Source organism: Bombus affinis, unplaced genomic scaffold (genome assembly GCF_024516045.1).
Source record: "Bombus affinis isolate iyBomAffi1 unplaced genomic scaffold, iyBomAffi1.2 ctg00000219.1, whole genome shotgun sequence".
NCBI classification, from domain to species: domain Eukaryota; kingdom Metazoa; phylum Arthropoda; class Insecta; order Hymenoptera; family Apidae; genus Bombus; species Bombus affinis.
In genome coordinates this window covers 1-23,511 of record NW_026108920.1, presented here as the reverse complement: position 1 = coordinate 23,511, position 23,511 = coordinate 1, and the positions used below count along the sequence as shown (strand labels likewise).

General features: G+C 37.4%; 2 long non-coding RNA genes across 2 annotated transcripts; both read left to right on the top strand.

Annotated features, from left to right (window-relative positions):
* The first annotated feature begins 15,995 nt into the window (after nucleotides 1–15,995).
* LOC126927809 (uncharacterized) lies at nucleotides 15,996–17,057 on the top strand. Its single transcript, XR_007715912.1, has 2 exons — nucleotides 15,996–16,331; nucleotides 16,562–17,057. It is a non-coding gene; the product is annotated as an uncharacterized LOC126927809 (long non-coding RNA).
* Nucleotides 17,058–21,258: 4,201 nt separating this feature from the next.
* Nucleotides 21,259–21,844, top strand: LOC126927807 (uncharacterized). The gene is made up of 2 exons (XR_007715910.1): nucleotides 21,259–21,411; nucleotides 21,495–21,844. It is a non-coding gene; the product is annotated as an uncharacterized LOC126927807 (long non-coding RNA).
* Nucleotides 21,845–23,511: the final 1,667 nt, after the last annotated feature.

Sequence of the window (23,511 nt, the reverse complement as noted above, 5' to 3'; positions counted from 1 at the left end):
AAATGAAATTAAGTACTTCGTCCCATTCTTTGTCATTGTCGTGTAACGCAGTACGAATTAAATCTTTAACCGAGGCATGTGTTCTTTCGAGGGATCCGTTACTCTGTGGGTGAAATGAAGTTGTTTTGACGTGTTTAATTTTAAAGGCCTCTTCAAATTTCGTCATTAAATCGCTAACAAAATTTTGTCCTTGATCTGTCAGAATCGTCTTTGGTGCCGAAAATATGTAAATATAGTGCTCAATGAGCGCGTTAATTATAGATTCAGTTCGTTGCGTTTTAAGGGGAACAAGGATCAGATATTTCGTAAGTTCGTCGTGAATTGAAAGTATATATTGATTTCCGCGTTTGGTTTTCGTCATCGGTCCTATGATGTCCATAGCGATTTTGTCGTTAGGGTGAAGTGGTGTGTCTGAGATCTGTGGGGACTCTTTGGGTCTGATACGTGTTAGTTTCTCCTTTTGACATGTGTCGCATGTCTTCACGAAGTTTTCTACTCTTTCAAAAAGGCCGGGGATTTTGAACTTATCCTTAATCCGTTGATACGTTTTCTGTATCCCTAAATGTCCTACGGTGTCGTTATGGTTTTCCTTTATTGCTTGTAGTATTTCGCTTTCGTCTAGTTTTAAGATGGGGTTGGGCGCATAAGTAATTTCCTTGTATGTGTCGTTGAAATATATTAGCATGAGTTTAATCTGTGTTTTCTCTAATTCAGTGAAATCGTTATTTCCTATGCCGATTTTTGTTGTATTTTTAAGAATTTTGTAAAGTTTTCTGATCCAAAGTGTCTCGTCGTATTCTCCTAAATCGTTTCGAGTTAATTGGTAAAATGTTTGATCATTCGGTTTAATTTCTAAGAGTTTCGGGTTTTCGTTGTTGTTTTTCCATTCGTTGAATGAATTAGTGTGGTCAATTAATAGGTCGAGATTAACTATTTCGTTGCGAGTTACCGCGTGAACCCTAGATAAGGCGTCTGCAGCTGTATTATCCTTACCCTTTGTGTATTCGATTTCATAGTTGTATTCTTCGAGTCTAAGTCTCCAACGAATCAGTCGACTAGAGGGGTCTTTGCAATTGTGTAGCCACTTAAGGGCTTGGTGGTCGGTTCGAATAATGAAGCGTCGTCCTAACAAGTATTGCCTAAGTCTTTTCACGGCCCATACGATGGCCAAGAGTTCCTTTTCTGTCGTGGTATAGTTTCGTTCGGGTGGGTTTAGTGTCCTTGAAATGTAACAGCAAGGATGACCGTCTTGTGACAGTATTGCTCCTAGTCCTTCGTTACTTGCGTCGGTGGTTAGGGTAAAGGTTTTGTTAAAGTCCGGATAAGCTAGTATTGGGGAATTACAGAGTTTGTCCTTTAAAGTATCAAAGCTAGTCTGGTGTTTGTCAGTCCAATGGAATGGTGTGTCCTTTTTTGTTAAGTCTGTAAGGCTTTTCGCGATTTTAGAAAAATTCCGAATAAATTTGCGGTAATAACCTGCTAAACCTAAGAATGATTTAACGTCCGTGGCATTGCGGGGTAATCGAAAGTTTTTTACAGCGTCTAATTTCTTGGAGTTTGGTTTAACTCCTTCGGCTGAAACTACGTGGCCTAAGTATTCTAGTTCCGGTTTTACGAATTCGCACTTATCCGGTTGCAATTTAAGTCCTAATTCTCTGAGCCTCTGAAATACTATCGCGAGGTTTTCATTATGTTCTTGAATTGTTTTTCCGAATATCACTATGTCGTCCAAATAAACAAGGCAATATTTTCCTACAAGTCCAGTTAAGGCTCTGTCCATTAATCTTTGAAAAGTAGCGGGTGCGTTTTTAAGACCGAATGGCATTCGATTGAACTGAAAGTGGCCTTGCGGTGTCGAAAAAGCGGTATATTTTTTGGATTTCTCGTTCATTGGAATTTGATGAAATCCTGAGGATAAATCAAGCGCCGAAAAGAACTTCGCGTTTCCTAGTTGTGTCAAAATGTCGTCTATGTCAGGTAAAGGATAAGCGTCTTGTTCCGTGAGTTCATTTATTTTCCTAAAATCAATGACTATCCTCCATTTCTGTTTTCCTGAGGCGTCTAATTTTTTCGGAACTACCCATACCGGAGAGTTATAAGGGGAATCTGATTCTTCTATAATATTTTTCTTTAACATGTCTCCTATTTGTCGCGAAATTTCGTCTCGATGACATTCCGGTGGTCTATACGATCGTGTGTTAATGATTTTATCTTTGGTTAATGAAATTGTGTGCTGGGTTAAATTAGTACAGGGCAAAAGGTCGGTTTCTAAATTAAAGATGTCAACGTAGTGGAGAATAATCTTTTCTATGGATTCGCGGATTGGCTTTTCAATGTGATCTGTTCTCACTAGGCTTTTTAGTTTTGATACGTTGGAAACATCATGGGAATTTTGAATATTATTAGAAATTTCAATGTTTTGCTCACCAGTGTTGATAAAACATACTTTAGTTGGTTTGCCTTCCAGATAGATTGTTTGAACTCTGTTTTCTCCAGGAGTTAATTGTATTGGTTTCTGAAATAAAATGGTTTTGTCATTTAGTCGGATTCTGTCATTGGATATTGAATAGTTATACTTCTCTAAACATGGTAGCCCAATGATTCCGTCTTCGATGATTGGGAAGTTATCCGGTACTATGTGAAAGATGTGGTCTTGTCCAAAAATTCGTTTCGTTACGTATTCGTTCGTTTCGTATTTGTCTCGTCCCATAGAAAATTTTTGTCTAGGCCCTATTTGTATCGCGTTGACAGTTTTGTTACGTTTCACTAGGTTTATCCCTGCTCCTGTGTCGACCAGAAATACTCGCTCTGTGGTTCGGGTTGACAAAGGTATTGTGAGTAATCTTCCTGTGGTGATGTTGACTCGTATGTTTCGCGCGGTTCGTCTATACTCTGGTTCGATGTTACTTCTCGTGTTTCGTCCCTTTCTTGGACTGCTTGAATTCTTGCGGGTGGTCGGTCGTATTGGCTCGGTTGTAGAAAATTTTGGCATTTGTTGGCCATGTGTCCCAGCTTTCCGCATTTGAAACACTTCATTTGCGCGCGTTCAGCGGGTGGCCTATTCTCTACTCGGTCAAATGTGGTAGGTTTCTGAGCTACTAGTGCGTTAGGCGATCTAGATAGTGTATTAGATCGTCTTACCTGCATTGATTGATTGTTGAGGCGATTACTAGCGGAAGGCAAGCGACTACTTGACCAATTGGCTTGCCGTTCTTCTCGTGAATAGCGTTCTAAGTCGGCTGCTTTCTTTTCAGCTTCTTCAAGATTCACGGGTTCAATGATTAATAATGTTCGGCCTATGTCGCACCTGAGTCCCTTTAGGTACACACGGACAATCTTCTTTGTAGTTTCTTCGATCATTAGCTTGCGTAGAAGTGGTTGTGGGTACTCGTTGGTTACTGCGTACAGTAAACGGTTGAGTATTCTTCTGAACCGAATATTAAAACTCTGCACTGATTCTTCTCGTCCCTGTCTCAACTCTTTTAATTGTTCCCGATATTCTTCCGAAGTCACTTGAGCTGCCACATTGTTCCTCAGTGCGTTGTACAGATCACTGTAGCACTCAATGGGGATGTTGCGGATACTTTGAGCTGCTTTTCCTACTATTTTTTCTACCTTTATTGCTTTTAGCAATAAATCTTGCTCCATGCAACGATCTTTCATACTGCTCACTTCTTTGATAAATTCTTCCACACCTACATCATCGTCTCCGTTGAGCATTGGAATACAACGTATTGCATCCTTAACTCGCAGAGTGGAAAAAGCGGGTGGAAAATAGCCTCTTTCTTCAACCTCGGGTTGTTCGGTGTCGATGTGCGCAGGTGGGATGCCTGGAATCGTTAACCCGGTCGGTTCGCGTGCCCTAACCGTACTCCCGGTGCGATTAATCGCCGTCGATTCACTTTCGTTGCCTTCAGTAATGATGGAACCAGAATCATCGGTCGCAAGGGATCCGAACCCAGTCCGTAGCTCTGCGACGGTTCTCCCAAGACTTCCGAATTCTGTTACCCAGTATCTATTTGTTTCGTCACTTTGCATAGACAAACGTAATATATCCTCTTGTAAACGGGCAATACTCTCTTGCTGTTTTTGAATGCTATCCAATATTGTTCGCAACGTTGGATCCGTTGAGGTAGAAGTTTGAGATTCGTTTGTCTTAGACATCTTCCTGCTTTCGGGCGAAGATGAGTCTTGCCTACTGAAGCTAGATTTTCTTTCACGGTAACGTACGAAGGAATCCAGTTTACCTTCCTTTGTCACTTCACTCGGTTCGTGATAGTTACTTCGTTGTTGCGGATGACCGTAGTCCCAAATAATTCTATCTTCCGTAGATGATGAATGTCTTTTGGTTTCCGAACAAACACTTTTCACTATCCTGGCAGGATCGCCAAAAATGTCACGTAAAATAAAAAGCAGGAGGCTCGAACGAAAAGAAAAAATTAAGATAACAAAAAAAACGAGAGAATTTATTTCTGAATTTACACTGACTGCGATTTTGTTCTGAGCTCCAGCCGTGACTTTCCAAGACTGCAGCTCTTACAATTTTACTTTCGGTAACATCTGTTTCTTCTTTGTTTGTCATCCCTTAATATCCCCACTACCCTGTAGGCGTACGTGACCGTTGTCACACTTCTAGGACGTTCGGTGGAAGGACCGTTAGGATACAGATGACTCATTAGGCACTTCGGCGATATACATTGTCGCCAAGGCCGCCACATCTCTATCTCCATCATCGGTCCATCGGATTTGAAGTATGCCGGTCGTGACACGAGCGTGGTTACCTTCCGTTTTTTGCTGGAGGTTGCCACCGTCCAGCTTTCTTCCTGGTGTATTGGTATGTTTTGCTCCCCGTCGGATTGTGTTGTTTCCATAATATCATCATTTTTCTCTACATATGTAGAGTCTGTAGCTTTATTTATGAAAAATGTTTCACCGGAGTTAATTATTTTTATTGGTGGAATCTGCATGATTCCACGTTTTGTCTATTTTTGGCGTTAACTTTGTCCCTTTCTCTTCTCTCTTGCCGCACTTTCACTGGAGCACTGTTTCGCACGTCCGTTTAGGTCGCCTGCCCAGGCGGAACTGTCCCACATTTGTGATGTTATTTTGTGTCGCGGAGGCACATATACTGCTGACAACTGGAAATAGTTGCTGCTAGTTTGAACTGTAACAGTAGTTCCTTGTAAATATTCTTTGTTAACTTGGCTGTGTAGATAATGTTTGATATCGTTTCTGACTATCACTGCTGTCCCTCCGTGAGCTTTTCCTGAGGGGTGATTGGTATCATATATGGTGTAGTATGGTATTTTCAAGTAGCTGTTTGTAGTGAAGTGTGTTTCTGAGACAAGTAGTATGTCTATATTGTTACTGTATATGAATGTTTTAATTTCGAGGGCCCGTTGTTGTAGGCCGTTTGAGTTCCAGGCTGCTATTTGTAGAGTGTCCGTTTTTTATTCTTTGCTTAGCACGTTTGTAATTAGTTGTAGCATGACTGTGATTTGTTGGGTTTGCTGTCTGAGTACTGCGTTTTGTTCGCTTATCATTCTGGATTACGATGTTATCTAATTAATTGTTGTCTATTTGTTTTGATACTTATATTAACCATTCTTTATAACATAATATACTAAATACAATTAGTATACACAATTAGTATAAGGATTAGTATAAGAAATTTTAAACAGCTTTTTTCAAAAGAACGAATCATTTACGATTCAGGGGTTTTCTGAAACTTTCGTTTCTCGTGATAAGTACTTTATGATGCAATAAAAAATTTTGCCTGAAAATTATACTCAAGATCAATTTCATGATCCATTTTCTCTAACAGATCTCCATCTTCCACAGCTACAACAAATAATTTTTTGACACTCTATACATTTAACATCGATTATAATTCTGATAATTGAAACACCGAACATCAATGTGTTTATTCACTACGCCAACACAGATAAGAATTAACATTGATATATAATTTATGTCGGAGATGAAAGAACACCGGAACCCCTCCTTGGATTCGCGGGAATACCGTAACGTTGTAACTTAGATTAAACAAATGCCGCTCCGATTATTCGAGATTTATGATCATGAGCTTGGGCTCGAGGCGACAATCAATCGCCGAACGTAGCCGCGGTCAAAGAGATGAACGTTTTATCTAACAAAGGCACACAGTAACTCTATACCTCTCCTTAAAAGAAATAGTCGTAGCGACACGTGGCAGTAAATACTTCAATAGTTTCTATCCCGCGGCCTGCCACACGCAGATTTTGTCCTCCAGGTAAGATGATCGCCGGGTGTCGGCATGCCTTTGTGGTGTATGTTTAGCTAACGTGAGGACCCGCTATAGATCTTAAGATTTAGTCAAGCGAAGTCCTTCAAATAGACTTTGTTGCAACTACGGGAAGATAGGAGAAACCTATCTTCCACGAACGATGCCCCCCGTCAACAACCTCCCCTCAAGGGCGACCAGCATCTCTTTCAAAACGCCGATATGGAAATCGACAAATTAACAACAGCGCTAATTTCCCTCACCTTTGGAACGAAAGCTTTCGTTGACGAATCCGGGGATCTCATGTCCTTAGACACACCCATTATAGTTTTCCTCGACGGCATCATCGAGACGGAGATTCATTCTTTCGTACGATCTCATCGACGAGTGACAGTACCACCTTACAACCAGTGAATACCTCACATCTAGTTAACAAAGAGTTAGACTTGAACTGTGCGAGAACATACGTTTATCATCCCGTGACCGCGGATTCGTTTCGAACCTAAGATCATTATCACTAGTGCTACGAGTGCCTAATCTTGTTGATAAGCCTGTGCTAGTAAACTCTTTATTGTATCACGGCAATGGCTAATTGTAATGAGAATTCATCAAACGCCCCTCTCCATAATCCTGACCCTAATCCGACATATATATTTGACGATATATATCTGAAATAATAGAAATTTCATTTAATCGACTATATGACCATACTCGGTTAAGTACCAACAACGACTATCTATCAACCTTATCTTACTTTCTCAAAGATATAGAAAGACTTTAAAAATATCAGCCATGTGATTTGGTCCTTTAAAATTTGGAAGTAATATAACGATAAAATACCATCAAAACCTTTAAATTTCCAATATTCAAGAGAAACTTGAAATCTCGTTTATTTACTCAGCAACAAAATCTTATTTACCTTCAGAGAACCTATACAATTTTTGCACAGCTCAATATCTCTCCTTTAAACAAAACATCAAAGTATGTTCTTCCTAACTTCAATGGGCTCAACTCAATTTTTTGATCAATTTCTCTCGTCCTATACGCTCGTTTCAAAGCTTATAATACCATCTACACCTTTGTCTTGTGTTCCATCCATGGTTCCTATGCATGCAATTTTATTATTGTCGTTCCAAAGGATCTTCGCATTTCTGTTTCGCTCGTGATAGGTATTCACATCTGTTTTATCGTGCTGTTTCATCTTCTGGGAACGATATGGTCGGAAATATTATGATGTTGAATACGCACAGGTCGTTAAACGAGAATTAATTCAAGATAGATTCAAACGGAGTTAATTAAGTGATCCCAATTCCACCGCCTTGGGGGCTAAACACGTTTTCCTTCCGAACGGTTCGCTCGTGTCGAGTGATGCAAATTTCAGCAAGTGTTTCACCTACGTGTTTACTATTAAATTTATTTATTTGTTTTTTATTTATTTATTTATTTATTTGGCTCGGTTACCTTCAAAGTATTTTGCGTATTTATTGAGCGATTTTTAAGGTATTATTTCTTATATTATTGGAAACAGTAATAATTTTTAGATTAGTAACAAAAGATACATTTAAATTTTATGCAAATTTTAAGGAAATTGGCATAGAGAAATACCAAATTACTTACATTCCTTGTAGTATGTTATTTTAATATTACGTAATAAAATAAGGTGTTTCAATTTGAATTCATTAAATGCTGTCTTAAATATTCAGTTTGAGAATTCTTTGCAGAAAGTCGAAAAAGATTTAGAACTATTCCCTAATCGATAAATAAACGCTTCAAGAATTGAGAACCACTGACTCAGGGGAACTCAGTTAATCGAGTAATACGAATAGTTCCGTGATACTGCAGAAGCCATTTACTACGTCCGCCTAACATGATTTCATCGATAAAAGAGAGATCACTACTTCTTCCCTATACTTGATACGTAAAAATAAAAATCTTAAAAAAAAAAACTCGTTGCCGAACATTTATTTTCGTTCTTTCTGATACAAAAAGACCATTTCTGTAGTCAGAAACTTAACCGAGCAGCTTTCTCAACACACCGAAATTCGAACATTTATTACACACTTCTTATTCGGAGACAATGAGAGGAAAAAGATTATAAGATTCTATGGAAAGATTAAGTTAGAAGAAAGCTGTCAGTATCTAATAGGGTGGTCCTTCTATAGTACACACGTATACCTATAATAGCACAATAATAGATTACAACGACTACAACATTTATACGTATTTATCCCACAGTTTTTAATAAACTATGAGTTCAATTTAGTTACATTTAACAATCTAACAATATAGTCTCCCCATATCTAATTTATTCCTTAACTCATAAAATATGAGCTTTAGCATATAAACAAAGCATAGTATAGTGAATGTTACAACTAAAAGAAGATAAAAGAACATACTTTTTGCTTCAAATAAATAAGATAAAATTTAGATACGGGGCTTTCAGCTTATGAAAGTCGAAGAGAAGATATATATTCCATTTGGTCATATTCTATTTAAATTCGTAACTACTCGTTCCATTTACGTTATTAATAAAACATTTTTATCGACAAGCTACCTAACAGAAAGACCTTTTTGTCACTCTAAATTGCCTCAAAAGAAAATCCCTTGTCAAACATACCATGTTTCTCGTACGAAAATCCAAAAAGGATTTTCCAAAAAGATATATTCAGTGAACCATGGTTCGTGACTGGTGAGCTTGAAAAGAGATGAAGCGTTGAAGCGTCAAAGTTGATATTCCACCAAGCTCTCGACCCTTCTATCTCAATAATCCTGATCAAAATTCGAATGAACTACCCAACGAAACGATCACCGTTTTCTATAGAATCTCTTTAAGCATTCTTCATTAAGGAATCGTCAGATTTTACCCCATTACGTTCTTCCATCACAATCTTCGTAATGATGAATAAAAAAATAAAAGCTTTTAAAACCCGACAGCACTGTCATTTTCTAAAAACGTCGTCTTTATACTCCTGATGGCCACGAGCACATCCGATTACCAAATATAAAATGCATTGTGAGTGTGTCATCAGCATAATTTTCGTGAAAAGAGCAATTATTCTTGATAACTATAATTTGTAACATAGATTAAAATCGCTGATTTGATCCCTCTGATATTGTTGTCTTATGAGAGTTTCGCCTGGTCTTAATTGGTTCTGTTGATTCTTATCGTTGTGAAAAGTCGGTTCGCTATATATCTTTTGTACAGAGAACTATTATGTGATGTAAGAGTGTAATGTTGTAATATTTGCGATCCTTACTGTATTAATTTTGTCACTGAGCCGTTCTTTGGTTCGTTGAGCAGTTCATGTTCCCTACTTGTTTCGCTTGGTACTTTCATAATTTTCGTAATTACAATAAAAGGTTTAATTTGTAATAAGTTAAAGATTTGGTCCCTTGCTTTATGATGTACGAGAACCTTTGAACTAACAACTTTGAAGTGACAATTGAACGAGAACTGACAAGCTTTCATTTCAATCTATATTTAAGATATTTAATATTTAATCGGTTTTCGTGACACCTAATAAATAATAAATAATAAATTTGAAGGAAAAAAAACAAGAGATTAAGAAAAAATTCTGAAAGAGACACAAATCAGTAGTATTATTTTATATTACTTTGCGAATTACTTTTCAAGCATAAAAATAGTTTGACGGTCACTTGTAGTTCCTTCCTTGCCATTTCATTTATTAAATTCGTTTAATTTCGTAAACAAAATAGCCAATCGTGGCGAATTTGGTGTTTAAAATAGAATTTTGTCATACAGGCTGGTTGGTAATTGATAGTACAAGCGGAAAATTGGTGATTCTACTCGAAAAAAGAAGTCGAAAATATAGAATAAACATTTTTCGTCTGAGACTTTATTTTCGAGAAAATCGACTTTGAATTTTTGATCGGTATGCGTGCAACGCGTGCAACATATTGGAACGGTTTATCAACATAACGTCAATCGAAACACAATCTACAATAAAATCCGTTATAACGAAACGTGATAAAGTGCACGCGTACCGAGCGAAAATTCAAAGTCGATTTTCTCGAAAACAAAGCCTCAAATGAAAAATTTGTGTATTTTCGACTTCTTTTTTTTACCAGTTACCAACCACCCTGTATATCCAACAGCTCACTTTTTCTTTGTAAATATTATTAATAATTTTATCAATTTTTTATATTTCCATCCTTCATACAAGTGACAATGAATCATAAAATTTTCATAGAAATCACAAAGATTAGGGGATAAGTATACCACTATATTTTCATATATGTATATGTATGTATATTCCCAAATTACATGATAGAATATGAATAATATTGAACAAAATATAATCAAGTATACAGTACCATGGAAATACAACAGATTACAATTTTCTACCTGTCACCGATTCATCGTCATCTCCTTTCATTCTTTTGACATATATAAAAACAAATTAACCCGTCTGAAATAATCATACCTCGCTCTTTGAATACAAAAATCTATTCAAATGAAATAAAGGGGAAGAAAATAAGAATAAATATAATTACTCAGGTATAATCTTCTCGAGGTATAATTATTCAGTTACAAATGATTCTTCGTTAACACACTACATTGTACACTACTTCTTTTCCCGGTGGCTGAAGCTAATCGTCGACGTTTATAAGGTACGAATTTTGTCAACGGCGCCATCGGAATCTTTATTGAGAAATTAAAATATTACAATTGCCATCACTAAGCTCAGCGTCCACAATACACTATGTTTTTCAAGTTTAGGTGAACCATCGACGATAACCACATCAGATCCGGACCAATATTCAGTGCTAACCTCATCCAGGCATTCGAACTCGCAACATCGGCGTCCAACGCGGAATCTCTTGCAGCTCTGTAATAAGAAGAAATCGATTAATTGTACGGATCAATCGTCACTAGACTACTCGAAAATCCAAGTCATTCAAAGAATAAAAGAAGAAAGAATTGCTCCAATTCCACCATTGCTTTAGCAAAACTAGTATTTGAGAACCATTGGTCAAATATATTATAACACTAAACGTACATTTCGGGAACAATAATTTGTGCTATGAAACAGAATACGATAAAGTTCAAAGGTTACATCGATTTTCAAAATTTTATAAATTCAGGTGTATGACAGTATCAGTCAGCTTTTTTTCTGTCCCCAAGCGCCAAAATTCATTCCGACTACCATTTTACGTATTTTACAGAAGTAAGCCTTCATTCATCTCCCATTCCATCCACCAACATGCTCTCGACGTATTATCTTCTAAGTAAAATATTGATGTTGAGCCAGACATCCAACTGAATAATCTTTTCGGTGTTACTATAAGGTATTTAAAACCAGGGTTTGTGCTTATACGTTAGATGTAATACTTGGCATAAAACCTGCTTATATTGATATTAAATTTATGCATAGTAGGATGTTGGACCATTGTCAAAATGAAATTACAATACACACAGTTTCACCGTGGAAAAGTGGATCTTTCTAGCATGTCTACGCAAATGAAGGTTGGAGGGGGAGGGGGAGGGGGAACTGTACATGCGCCAAACACCTTTACGTTCGTAATTTTTCACACAAATTTACAACTGTAGGGAAAAAATTATCTCTGATGTTTCAGATGTTAGAAATTGACAATATCGCATAACGGAATGCTGTGTTCTAGATATTCTATTTTTGTTACGAAAGTGGTACAAACGAAGTCCACTTAAGAATAGTACAACAAAATCGGTTGAGGTTAGGTTATCATGCAGATATCGCGGCTTTTGCTTTGGAAAGCACGCAACTGCCAGTCTCGTCGTCCCTTGTAAACGAGAGAAAGATATTGTAATTGGTCGGGATTAACATAAAACTCGTCGCATGCGATCAGATGGCCTGAATATTTAATAAACGAGAGTAGAGTGCGTGCTACGTGGTTCTAGCAGTTTAGGCGGAAACTAATTATTGTAACCGGAGCCGAGATATGTAGCGATATTACTTTCCTCGACAAAGCGTATAAGGTGAGGAGAGAATCGCGATAAAGTAGAACAAGAGACAGGAATTCTTTACGTAAAGCAGATCTGTCAACTAGATAGAGATCCTACAGCTATAACTACAGTGAATCCGTACTCTGGCGAATTGTCGTTTCACAAATAAAGCTTCTGAAAAACGGAATTCATACAATATAACTGCTGTTGTAAGAATCTACATATCTGATTTCGCTGCCGTATTTGTCAGAACGTTTATTTATCAAAAAAACGCATCCTCTGTAATCCTCTGTAGTTTAACAAGGCACAGTTAATAAAAGAGATGGAGCGTTAAACGGTGACGATTTAATCACTGTTAAATAGATATTGGTCTCTTTAGTTAAAATGCCCTATGATCTATTTGCATCATTTTTTTTCATGCAATTTAAAATATTTAAATAAACAATATTTACCAAATATTCAAATATTTAAAGAAACAGTAGTCCATACAATATAATTTTATTTGATGGTTATTTGATATTTAATATTTTGGTTTACATACAAAATTGAAATTATACTTTGCTTGAGGACAAAAATTCTAATTGCATTCCTAACATATACCAATAATTATTGATCAAAATAGAAAGAACTGCAGGACTAGGAAGATTACTTAGCATCTTATATAGCCTGGCAAGGCTCGAACGTTTTATCTTCCTGTAGATTTTCTTTGCTTTTAGACTTTCCTTCCATTTCTCTGAATTGGTATCTTCTGTACACTATTTATAAAGGAAGAATAAATTACATGTTACATCCAAGTTACCAATCCAAATAATTTTAAGTAAGAAAAGAGATCTAATGCAGCAGTTTCCACTTAAATATAGATCCGACGATTATTTACGAACAAATAGTATAAATCTTTTAGCAATATGAAATTCGCAATATTTATTCAAATATTTATATTTATAATACGCCATTAGCAAAGAAGACATGTTTGCGTGCGTTATCGATTTTACGCTTTTGCCACGCAAACATGGAAATTGCGATTCAAAATTGAATTTGCACTGGAAACGGTTGACGTTCCCGACTTCACGTGCCCGAAGTGAACGGACAGAAGGATTGAGCTGGAGAACGCTCTTGGTGAGAACATAGACGTGGACAATCTGATCGCCACGATGACCGCCAAGAACGAGAGCTGAGATAAATTCAGGCAATTTCGCAAGACCGTCATGTCTCACAGGAGGGTGACAGCGAAGGCCTTGAAGGAGGCAAGGAGGAGAACGAGAGCAACAACAACTACGCGGAGCAGTGAAGGCAGAGATACAAGACAACAAAGAACCACAGAAGGAGATCAGCCCAGTATTCTGAACTAGCTGAGAAGATGACGAGAGCAATACAGAATATACAGAATAACTGCCCGAAGAAGAAGATACAACGGGGCATGAAAGGACAACCCTGATGACTGGCGACAGGTTTTACCGGGGTTGTCTGTCCTCGAAGCAAAGGAAAAAGGAGGAGGGGTTTTTAGTGGGTATGGCAACAACATCCGCCCGAGTCCCACATAACCCAGTGATGCGGATCACTGGGTATGCGTAACAGCATTTCCCCTCCTCGCGCAAAAAAAAAAAAAATAAACTATACACTCTATCAATTTTAAGTTGATAATTTCGTTATTATATAATTTTTCTTAGTCTAAACTGAATCCAGGAAGAAGAACTTTCATCCAATTACATACTTCATTAATTTATGAATTGTATTCGTTACCGTACGTACAAAAAGAAAGTTGACTGATATAAAAATTCAAAGGATAGTACTTCTAAGCTCGCGATTAGAAACAGATTCAGTTCAATGGTTTAATTTGCCATTTAATTGAATTCTCTGGCAATTTCAGCGAACTATGGGCTTTAAAAGTGTCCCGCGTTCAAACGCAAGACTTCTCCTCCACCTTTCCCTTTCTTTCAATTCCAACCTCAAGTAATTGACCTATTAATTCGACGATATATTTACATGCTTGCAAGGGATTCAAACAACTTCGTTGCGTTAAATTCGCAATTATAACCAACACGAATGTCTCAATCAATGTGCAGCTCGAAACAAATAAAAGATAATTAACTTTTCAATATAACGATTGATATGTTTGATGAAGAAAAATGTATGAATTTTTAAAAACGTCTCCTAGTACATTTAGCATTTTTATAATAAAAACGTAGAACACACACGCACACATATACTATTCCATGAAATGATTTGCACAGCAATGAGTCTAATCCTATCATATTATAAAGGGATGAACGAACTTTTCCTAATAAATATAACTTTATACAAAATCTTGTTTAAAAAAATTAGTTTTTTATTCTCATTAAATTAATTTAATATCAGAATATATAATTTTAGTCGTTATCAAAATTTTATGTCAAATGCGTTCATAGATACATATATAAATAAATGTATCCTATGTATCCTATGTATTTATTTCAACTGAAATCTTAACTTAAATATTTATTAACAATATTCTGACGAATATGCAATGAAAGATAAAAACAACTTTATTTTTCCTATAGAATGTCTCATGCTTCTTACTCATTTTATGTTTCTCGTTGTCAGTGCGTAACTACTTATCAGCCGCAGGAATGCTAAGTTTTACTACTGAGAAACGAAGAGACATATAGATGCAAATATACGCTATCTCGCGTGAAAAAACATCAGATACATTAACCAGAAGGAATATCCGATACATATAAAATTCATAGCGTAGTTATTTATACATACGGAATATTTCTTTCTGTATGAAATATTCTTTCTTCTGAATTCTTATTATAAATGTATGTCCATTTCCTACCTTAAAATGTCTCTCCTTTGAAAAACTCCATTTAAATATAACGATCAACAAAATATTACCAATAAAAATATTAAAACGAGATGCTGAAAGAACCTTTTAATGAAGTACAAATGATTATTTCAACTTTAATTCTGTTAAATTTGAATTGAATCATTTATAAACCGAACAGGTGTATAAAATTTTATTGCGTAAAAATCGTGAAGCTGAAAATTAGGAACGAATAACGAATGGGTAACCTAGTTTCATTAAAAGGTACGTGTACGCCGATCCGCGTAACAACTTCGACACTCCAATTATTATAAAGCATGTATCCTTCAGAGATTTTTTGCGCGAACGCAAGATACCTTTTACACGTGCAACTGAATAAGTGGAACGTGATTTTCAATATTTCTTCTCGTAGAACTTGTAACAACGTAACTGTTTCACGAATATTTTCCCTGACAGTTTTACAACGATGCGTAGAAATCTCCTTTTCTAATTAATAATTTCGGCATTTCTCTGAACAGTTTCGTTGCGATTAAAAAATATACAAAGCTTACGACGTGGTTGTTTAAAAATATTTATATGGAACAAGATTTCGAATTTGTCACATCAATCGCGATCTCAGCAGGTGTAAATTAATTCGTTCTAATGAACGAATAAATTAAACGGCTCGTGACAAAAATTATCCCTGTCCATGTTTGTCTTTCTAAAACTAATTCAAGGCGAGTTAAATGAATCGCTGTGTACAATATTCGCAATAAGCAGCATGTGCTTTAACGACCAGCATGCAAGCGTTAACGGTGTACTTATTAATTAACGGTAACTTATTAATTAATTAAATTCGTGTATATCAAGTTTCCTATCATTTAATAATTTCGTGTAACTACAGAGATTTGATACTATGAAATGAAATATAAAACTTGGTAAAAAAACGCGCTTCGTTAGGAAATGAGGGTGATGATGCAAATATTTTTTGTAGCCATTATATAGAATTTCGATGGTATAATTAATCAGTATCAACTTACCAGCCCCTGACGGGACGAAAGTGACGAAAATAATTTGCAAACAGATGAAGATTGCAAGTATTTTCGAGTCCTTCATGGTTGTAAAAAATCAGGTAATGTTGTCGCTGTAGAATATGGGAAAATCAGGCGTTTCAATATCAGTTGTGCTGGCACTGGAGTGCGTAGACCAGAAATATCTGCGACAAAAATCAGAATACATTTGTTTTCGCATGATTGGATCAATTTTGTGTAGGACTAAGCTGATTGAACCTAACACGGGATAATTGTCCACCTTACGACCATAACAAGCCCGCTTGATTCCCTGTAAGTGCTTGAAATTGATGCTTGTATTCTTTCCAGATTAACAAGCTTTGCCCCCACCCCCCCTCCCTCTCTATTTCCTTAGATCGAGTTAGACTGCCACAACATATTATCTTTCTTCTTTTCTTTTCTTTCGATCTTTTAAAGCCTTAAATCGCTGGTTATTACAGTGTATACATTCAATTACCCTGTAAGTCGTAAGTACATGTTTTACGTTATTTTTCATTTTCCAGCTAAATTCCACAAAAACAAGAAATATACTTCCAACGTGTTTTCACATGTCTCTAGCAAAGATCTCAAAAACAAGTTGCGGCGCAATTTAAAACGACAAATAGCACCGTGTGTCTCGTTGTGGCAACGCACGTGTAACGTAAATCACATCAGAGACCAGGACACACACACACACACCGCGGGCAGGATGGTGTCCCGGTTGGCATACTTCGAACCCGATGGACCGATGAGGGAAACACATGGCGACCTTGGCGACAATGTATATTGCCGGAGTACCTGAGGATTCATTTATGGACTAACGGTCCTTCCACCAAATGTTCTAGAAGCGTAGCAACGGTCACGTACGCCTACAGGGTAGTGGGGATAATGAGGGAACAGATGTCACCGAAAGTAAAAAGATTGTAAGAGACTCAGTCTCGTACGGTCACGGCTAGAGCTCAGAAGTGTCTTATAAGTGTATAAACGAAGGAAAAATAAAGTTTTCTTCTTTCTTTTAAATTTCCTTTTATTTTACGTGACACACGCTTCGTCAGCTTTTTAAAAGCGCTCTCTGTCTGCTTTTTTCTTTCTTCACCGCCTATTCGTTTTTTCTTAACGTGTGAAACCGTTTTTACGAGGACGGGAGCACAGAAATGACGTACTGGCAATTCTGTTTCGTGATTTTTTTTTTTTTATTTATTTTTTTAAATTCACTATTTGTCCAATTTGGACATTTGGTGGAATTTTTTAGCGGTTACATTAGCATGTTGGTGGCTACCCCCAGCGGGGTACCATCCTCGTGTTTGTTAGGTTATGTCCTTTATAAGGTCTGCTGGGTGCTTCCTTTTTAGTCTTCTGTCCATATTTGTGATTTTGTATGTTTCCGCAGCTAGCCGGTTTATGTGTGTTGCTATTCTTGATTTGTATTTCTCGGAGTATCTGCTGATTTCTTCCTTGACCGTTGGCATTCCCAGGTCCCTTCGTATATCTTCGTTTCTGATGTACCAAGGTCCGTTTACTATTGTTCTGAGGATTTTAGCCTGTATTACCTCTATTTTGTTTATATGGCTCATTGCTGCCGTCCCCCATAATGGTATTCCGTACGTCCAGATTGGTTTTATGATCGTTTTATATATTTTTACTTTATTTTCTGTGCTTAGTTTGGATTTTCGGCTTGTTAGCCAATACATTTGTCTCCTTGTTTTCTGTATTTTTTCTACTATTGATTTGATGTGTAGTTTCCAGGTAAGTTTTTGATCTAAGTGGAGTCCTAGGTATTTGACATGCTTTGTTTGCGTTATATGCGTACCGTTCAATAGGATGTTTGGTGGTATCTTTTTAAAGCGTGAATGTAATATGGTTGCATTTATTGGGGTTTGCTTTTAATTGTTTTTCTTGTAGCCAATTTTCTATTTTTACGATATGTTCTTGTAGTATTTTGACTGCCGTTTCTGGGTTAGTATGCCTGACTAGTATAGCTGTGTCGTCCGCGAATGTCAATACTGTGCTGTTGGTAGTTGTTGGTATGTTCGCCGTGTATAATGTGTATAGTATTGGGCCTAGGACGCTTCCTTGTGGTACCCCGGCCTTGATGTCTTTAACTTGAGAATGTGTGTCCTTGATTTTTATTACGAAGGTTCTGCTGCTTAGGTAGGATTTATAGGAGAATGTGTGTCCTTGATTTTTATTACGAAGGTTCTGCTGCTTAGGTAGGATTTTATTAAGTGGTGTATTTGCTCCGGGAATTGTTTCCTAATTGTTTGTAGTAGACTTTCATGGTTAATTTTATCGAATGCTTTCTCTATGTCTATAAAGAGGGTTGTGCAGTATTCCTTGTTTTCTAGTGCTACTATTATTTCGTTTATAAGCCTGTGCATTTGCTCTATCGTGGAGTGTTTGTTTCTGAAACCAAATTGGTGATCCGGTATTAGTTTTTTTGTCTCTATTATTGGTTTTATGCGGTCGTATATTATCTTTTCCAGTATTTTGGAAAATACTGGGAGCAGTGATATTGGTCTGTAAGATGCAGTTTGGTGCGGGTCTTTGCCTGGTTTATGTAACATTTTGATTTGTGCTAATTTCCATGGTTTGGGGAAGTATTGAATTCTTAGAATTGCATTGAATATTATTGTAATTAGTCTTATTGCTTTTGGCGGAAGGTTTTTCAAGATTTTACCATTGATTAGGTCGATTCCTGGCGCTTTGTTGTTTTTTGTTTTATCAATTATGTTTCTAATTTCTTGTGCCGATGTTTTAGGTATGGTGTATTCCTTATCGGCTGTGGTAGTAGTGGTTTGTGGATCCTCCTCCGTATGACTTTTGAGGTTGCTGTTGTTGATAATGTGTGGTGTGAATGTGTTGCAGAGGTGGTTGGAGAATTCTTCTGCTTGTTCTTCGTTGCTTCTTGCCCATGTGTTATCTGCTTTTCTGATTGCCGGGACGGGTATTATTGGCTTCCTTATTTTTTTCGTGGCTTTCCATAGTGAGTAGTTGGTGTTCTCGTGTGTGGAGAGTGTCCCTATGAACTTTGCGAATTCGTTATCGTTGTGCTCCTTTATTTTGTTTTTTATTTCCTTTGCAAGTTTGTTTAAGTGTTTTTTGTTTTCTCGGGTTCTGTATTTTTGCCATTTTGCTTTTGCTTTTCTTTTTTCTTTGATTTTGTCGAGTATTTCTTGCGGGATTGTTATTGTTTGTCTGCTGGTTGGTTCGGGAGTAGTAGTTGTCCTTGCTGCTTCCTGAATAGTTGCTGTCAATGTTGCTACTGCCTGTTCTATGTGTTCAGGAGTTTTTAACGGGATGTTGCAGTTTATTTTGCTTTCTATTATTTCTTTGAAAGTTTGCCATTTGGTGGTTTTGTTGCATAGTGTTTCTGGTTTGCTATAGTGAATTGGTTTGCTTCTGCATTCAATTATTATGGGTGTATGATCGGAGCTGAGCTCGAGGTTGGGTGTTATTTTTAGTTTATTTGTGTTTAGTCCCCTTGTAACTGCAAAGTCCAGAAGATCTGGTTTTTTGTTCAGGTCAGTCGGCCAATGTGTCGGTGTTCCTGTGGATAATATATTGAGGTTATTATTTCTAATGTATTTTTCCAGTGTTCTACCTCGAGGTGTAATGTTTCTTGACCCCCAAAGCGTGTGCTTTGAGTTGTAGTCTCCCGCGGCGATGTACTTGTCCCCTAGGTCCTGGAAGTATTCTTCCCACATTTGTGTTGTTATTTTGTGTCGCGGAGGCACATATACTGCTGACAACTGGAAGTAGTTGCTGCTAGTTTGAACTGTAACAGTGGTTGCTTGTAGATATTCTTTGTTAACTTGGCTGTGTAGATAATGTTTGATATCGTTTCTGACTATCACTGCTGTCCCTCCGTGAGCTTTTCCTGAGGGGTGTTTGGTATCATATATGGTGTAGTATGGTATTTTCAAGTAGCTTTTTGTAGTGAAGTGTGTTTCTGAGACAAGTAGTATGTCTATATTGTTACTGTATATGAATGTTTTAATTTCGAGGGCCCGTTGTTGTAGGCCGTTTGAGATCCAGGCTGCTATTTTTAGAGTGTCCGTTTTTATTTTTTGCTTAGCACGTTTGTAATTAGTTGTAGCATGACTGTGATTTGTTGGGTTTGCTGTCTGAGTACTGCGTTTTGTTCGCTTATCATTCTGGTTAGCATTTCGGTGTTCTTTATGGATTGTTTGAGCAGTTCTTTGATTTCTGCAGTGTCGTTATTACTATTGCTGTGGTATTGGTTGTGTTTATGTGTTGATTGGCTGGTTATTTGAGCATAGCTTAGACCACCAATGGTGTTGGTGCTGATAGGTTTGGTGTTTGTTGCTTGCTCTGTACTTGGAATTATTTCAGGATTTGTGCTGTCCTGTTGGGCTTGTGTGTTAGTGATTGTTCTGCTTCGTAGGGGCGGGAACAGTTTACGTTGTAATTGTTTTCTTACTTCACATCCTTTATAGCTGGCTGGGTGATTTCCGTTACAGTTGTAGCATTTAACCTCCTCAATTTTTCCCGTGGATGGGCAGTGTGTCGTGAGATGATGTTTTGCGCATTTAACGCATGCCGGGGTTCTATTACAATAGTTTTTGGTGTGTCCGTATTGTTGGCATCTTATGCATTGTGGGATTTCTTTTTTATGTCTGGGTGGCTCCACTTTTACTATTGTGTTTAGTAATTTTTCTATATCGTATACTTCCTTATTGTTGTTTTTAGGTTCTAGTTCAACTAGGAATAGCGGTAGTGGTTGTTTGGTATCGTATTTGTTTATGTTATTTATTGACCTTACCTGGTGTCCGATTTTTGCCAGTTCTTCACTTATTTTTCCAGTATTTGTTTTTGGGTGTAGTCCCCTGATTACTGCTTTGTAGCTTTTGTCGGTTTTGAGCTGAAAAGTGTGATATGCTGCATTTTTTTCCTTTAGTGATCTTGTAATTTTTCTGAATGTTTCTGGGGTGTTGGTTTGCACTTTAACCTGGTCTATTTTTATCTGTTTGATGATATAGTTGTCTTTCCCTGCGAAGTTGTTTAGTAGTTCGATGAGGGGGTCAATTATTTTTGCGTCTACGTATATCGGTGGTGGTTTGGGTGTACGGTTTGTCGGACTTTCCGTTGGGTCCGTTGCTGCCTCTTCTGGCAGTGCGCTGAATGGATTGTGCAGTTTGATATCTTGTAGCCATTGTTTTTTTTCATATGTATCAATTTTCCTCGCGCTTGCGAGTGTCACGTAAAATAAAAAGCAGGAGGCTCGAACGAAAAGAAAAAATTAAGATAACAAAAAAAACGAGAGAATTTATTTCTGAATTTACACTGACTGCGATTTTGTTCTGAGCTCCAGCCGTGACTTTCCAAGACTGCAGCTCTTACAATTTTACTTTCGGTAACATCTGTTTCTTCTTTGTTTGTCATCCCTTAATATCCCCACTACCCTGTAGGCGTACGTGACCGTTGTCACACTTCTAGGACGTTCGGTGGAAGGACCGTTAGGATACAGATGACTCATTAGGCACTTCGGCGATATACATTGTCGCCAAGGCCGCCACATCTCTATCTCCATCATCGGTCCATCGGATTTGAAGTATGCCGGTCGTGACATACCCCCCAGTTTAGATTGATCTTGGTCCTCTAAGATCGTAGTAGAATTGGTTGGATTTGTTTATAAATCGTAATTCCTATCCTGTGAATTTAAGACAACTAACCAAGGGTATTGTTACTAGTGCTAGGGTCAGCATTATCCTGGAAAAAGTACGTTTTCAATCGGTTACCATGTATCTTTTTCTTAATATTGTCGATAGATATAATGTAGTAAGGAGTTTTCACATCATTGATTCTATAGGGTCCTAACCATTCAATGTCCAACTTATCTCTTTTATGGTCATTGTGAATTAAAACAAAGTCTCCTTTCCTAAACACGGTCTGAGTTTTAACAATCTTTCTTTCTTGGTCTCGCTTGTAGCGTTGCTTATTTTGAATAAGTGTTTTGTGAGCTGTTTCCCAATATTTATTTAACTGTTTTTGCCAAAGTGAGTACATATCGTCATAGGTAAATGTGGGGAATTTGGATATTGCGGAAGGTAGGTTCGCTTTTCGCCCAAAAGTCAATTCGAAGGGGGAGAATCCTGTTCCTTCGTGTTTTGCAGTGTTGTATCCTAAACAAATGAAATTAAGTACTTCGTCCCATTCTTTGTCATTGTCGTGTAACGCAGTACGAATTAAATCTTTAACCGAGGCATGTGTTCTTTCGAGGGATCCGTTACTCTGTGGGTGAAATGAAGTTGTTTTGACGTGTTTAATTTTAAAGGCCTCTTCAAATTTCGTCATTAAATCGCTAACAAAATTTTGTCCTTGATCTGTCAGAATCGTCTTTGGTGCCGAAAATATGTAAATATAGTGCTCAATGAGCGCGTTAATTATAGATTCAGTTCGTTGCGTTTTAAGGGGAACAAGGATCAGATATTTCGTAAGTTCGTCGTGAATTGAAAGTATATATTGATTTCCGCGTTTGGTTTTCGTCATCGGTCCTATGATGTCCATAGCGATTTTGTCGTTAGGGTGAAGTGGTGTGTCTGAGATCTGTGGGGACTCTTTGGGTCTGATACGTGTTAGTTTCTCCTTTTGACATGTGTCGCATGTCTTCACGAAGTTTTCTACTCTTTCAAAAAGGCCGGGGATTTTGAACTTATCCTTAATCCGTTGATACGTTTTCTGTATCCCTAAATGTCCTACGGTGTCGTTATGGTTTTCCTTTATTGCTTGTAGTATTTCGCTTTCGTCTAGTTTTAAGATGGGGTTGGGCGCATAAGTAATTTCCTTGTATGTGTCGTTGAAATATATTAGCATGAGTTTAATCTGTGTTTTCTCTAATTCAGTGAAATCGTTATTTCCTATGCCGATTTTTGTTGTATTTTTAAGAATTTTGTAAAGTTTTCTGATCCAAAGTGTCTCGTCGTATTCTCCTAAATCGTTTCGAGTTAATTGGTAAAATGTTTGATCATTCGGTTTAATTTCTAAGAGTTTCGGGTTTTCGTTGTTGTTTTTCCATTCGTTGAATGAATTAGTGTGGTCAATTAATAGGTCGAGATTAACTATTTCGTTGCGAGTTACCGCGTGAACCCTAGATAAGGCGTCTGCAGCTGTATTATCCTTACCCTTTGTGTATTCGATTTCATAGTTGTATTCTTCGAGTCTAAGTCTCCAACGAATCAGTCGACTAGAGGGGTCTTTGCAATTGTGTAGCCACTTAAGGGCTTGGTGGTCGGTTCGAATAATGAAGCGTCGTCCTAACAAGTATTGCCTAAGTCTTTTCACGGCCCATACGATGGCCAAGAGTTCCTTTTCTGTCGTGGTATAGTTTCGTTCGGGTGGGTTTAGTGTCCTTGAAATGTAACAGCAAGGATGACCGTCTTGTGACAGTATTGCTCCTAGTCCTTCGTTACTTGCGTCGGTGGTTAGGGTAAAGGTTTTGTTAAAGTCCGGATAA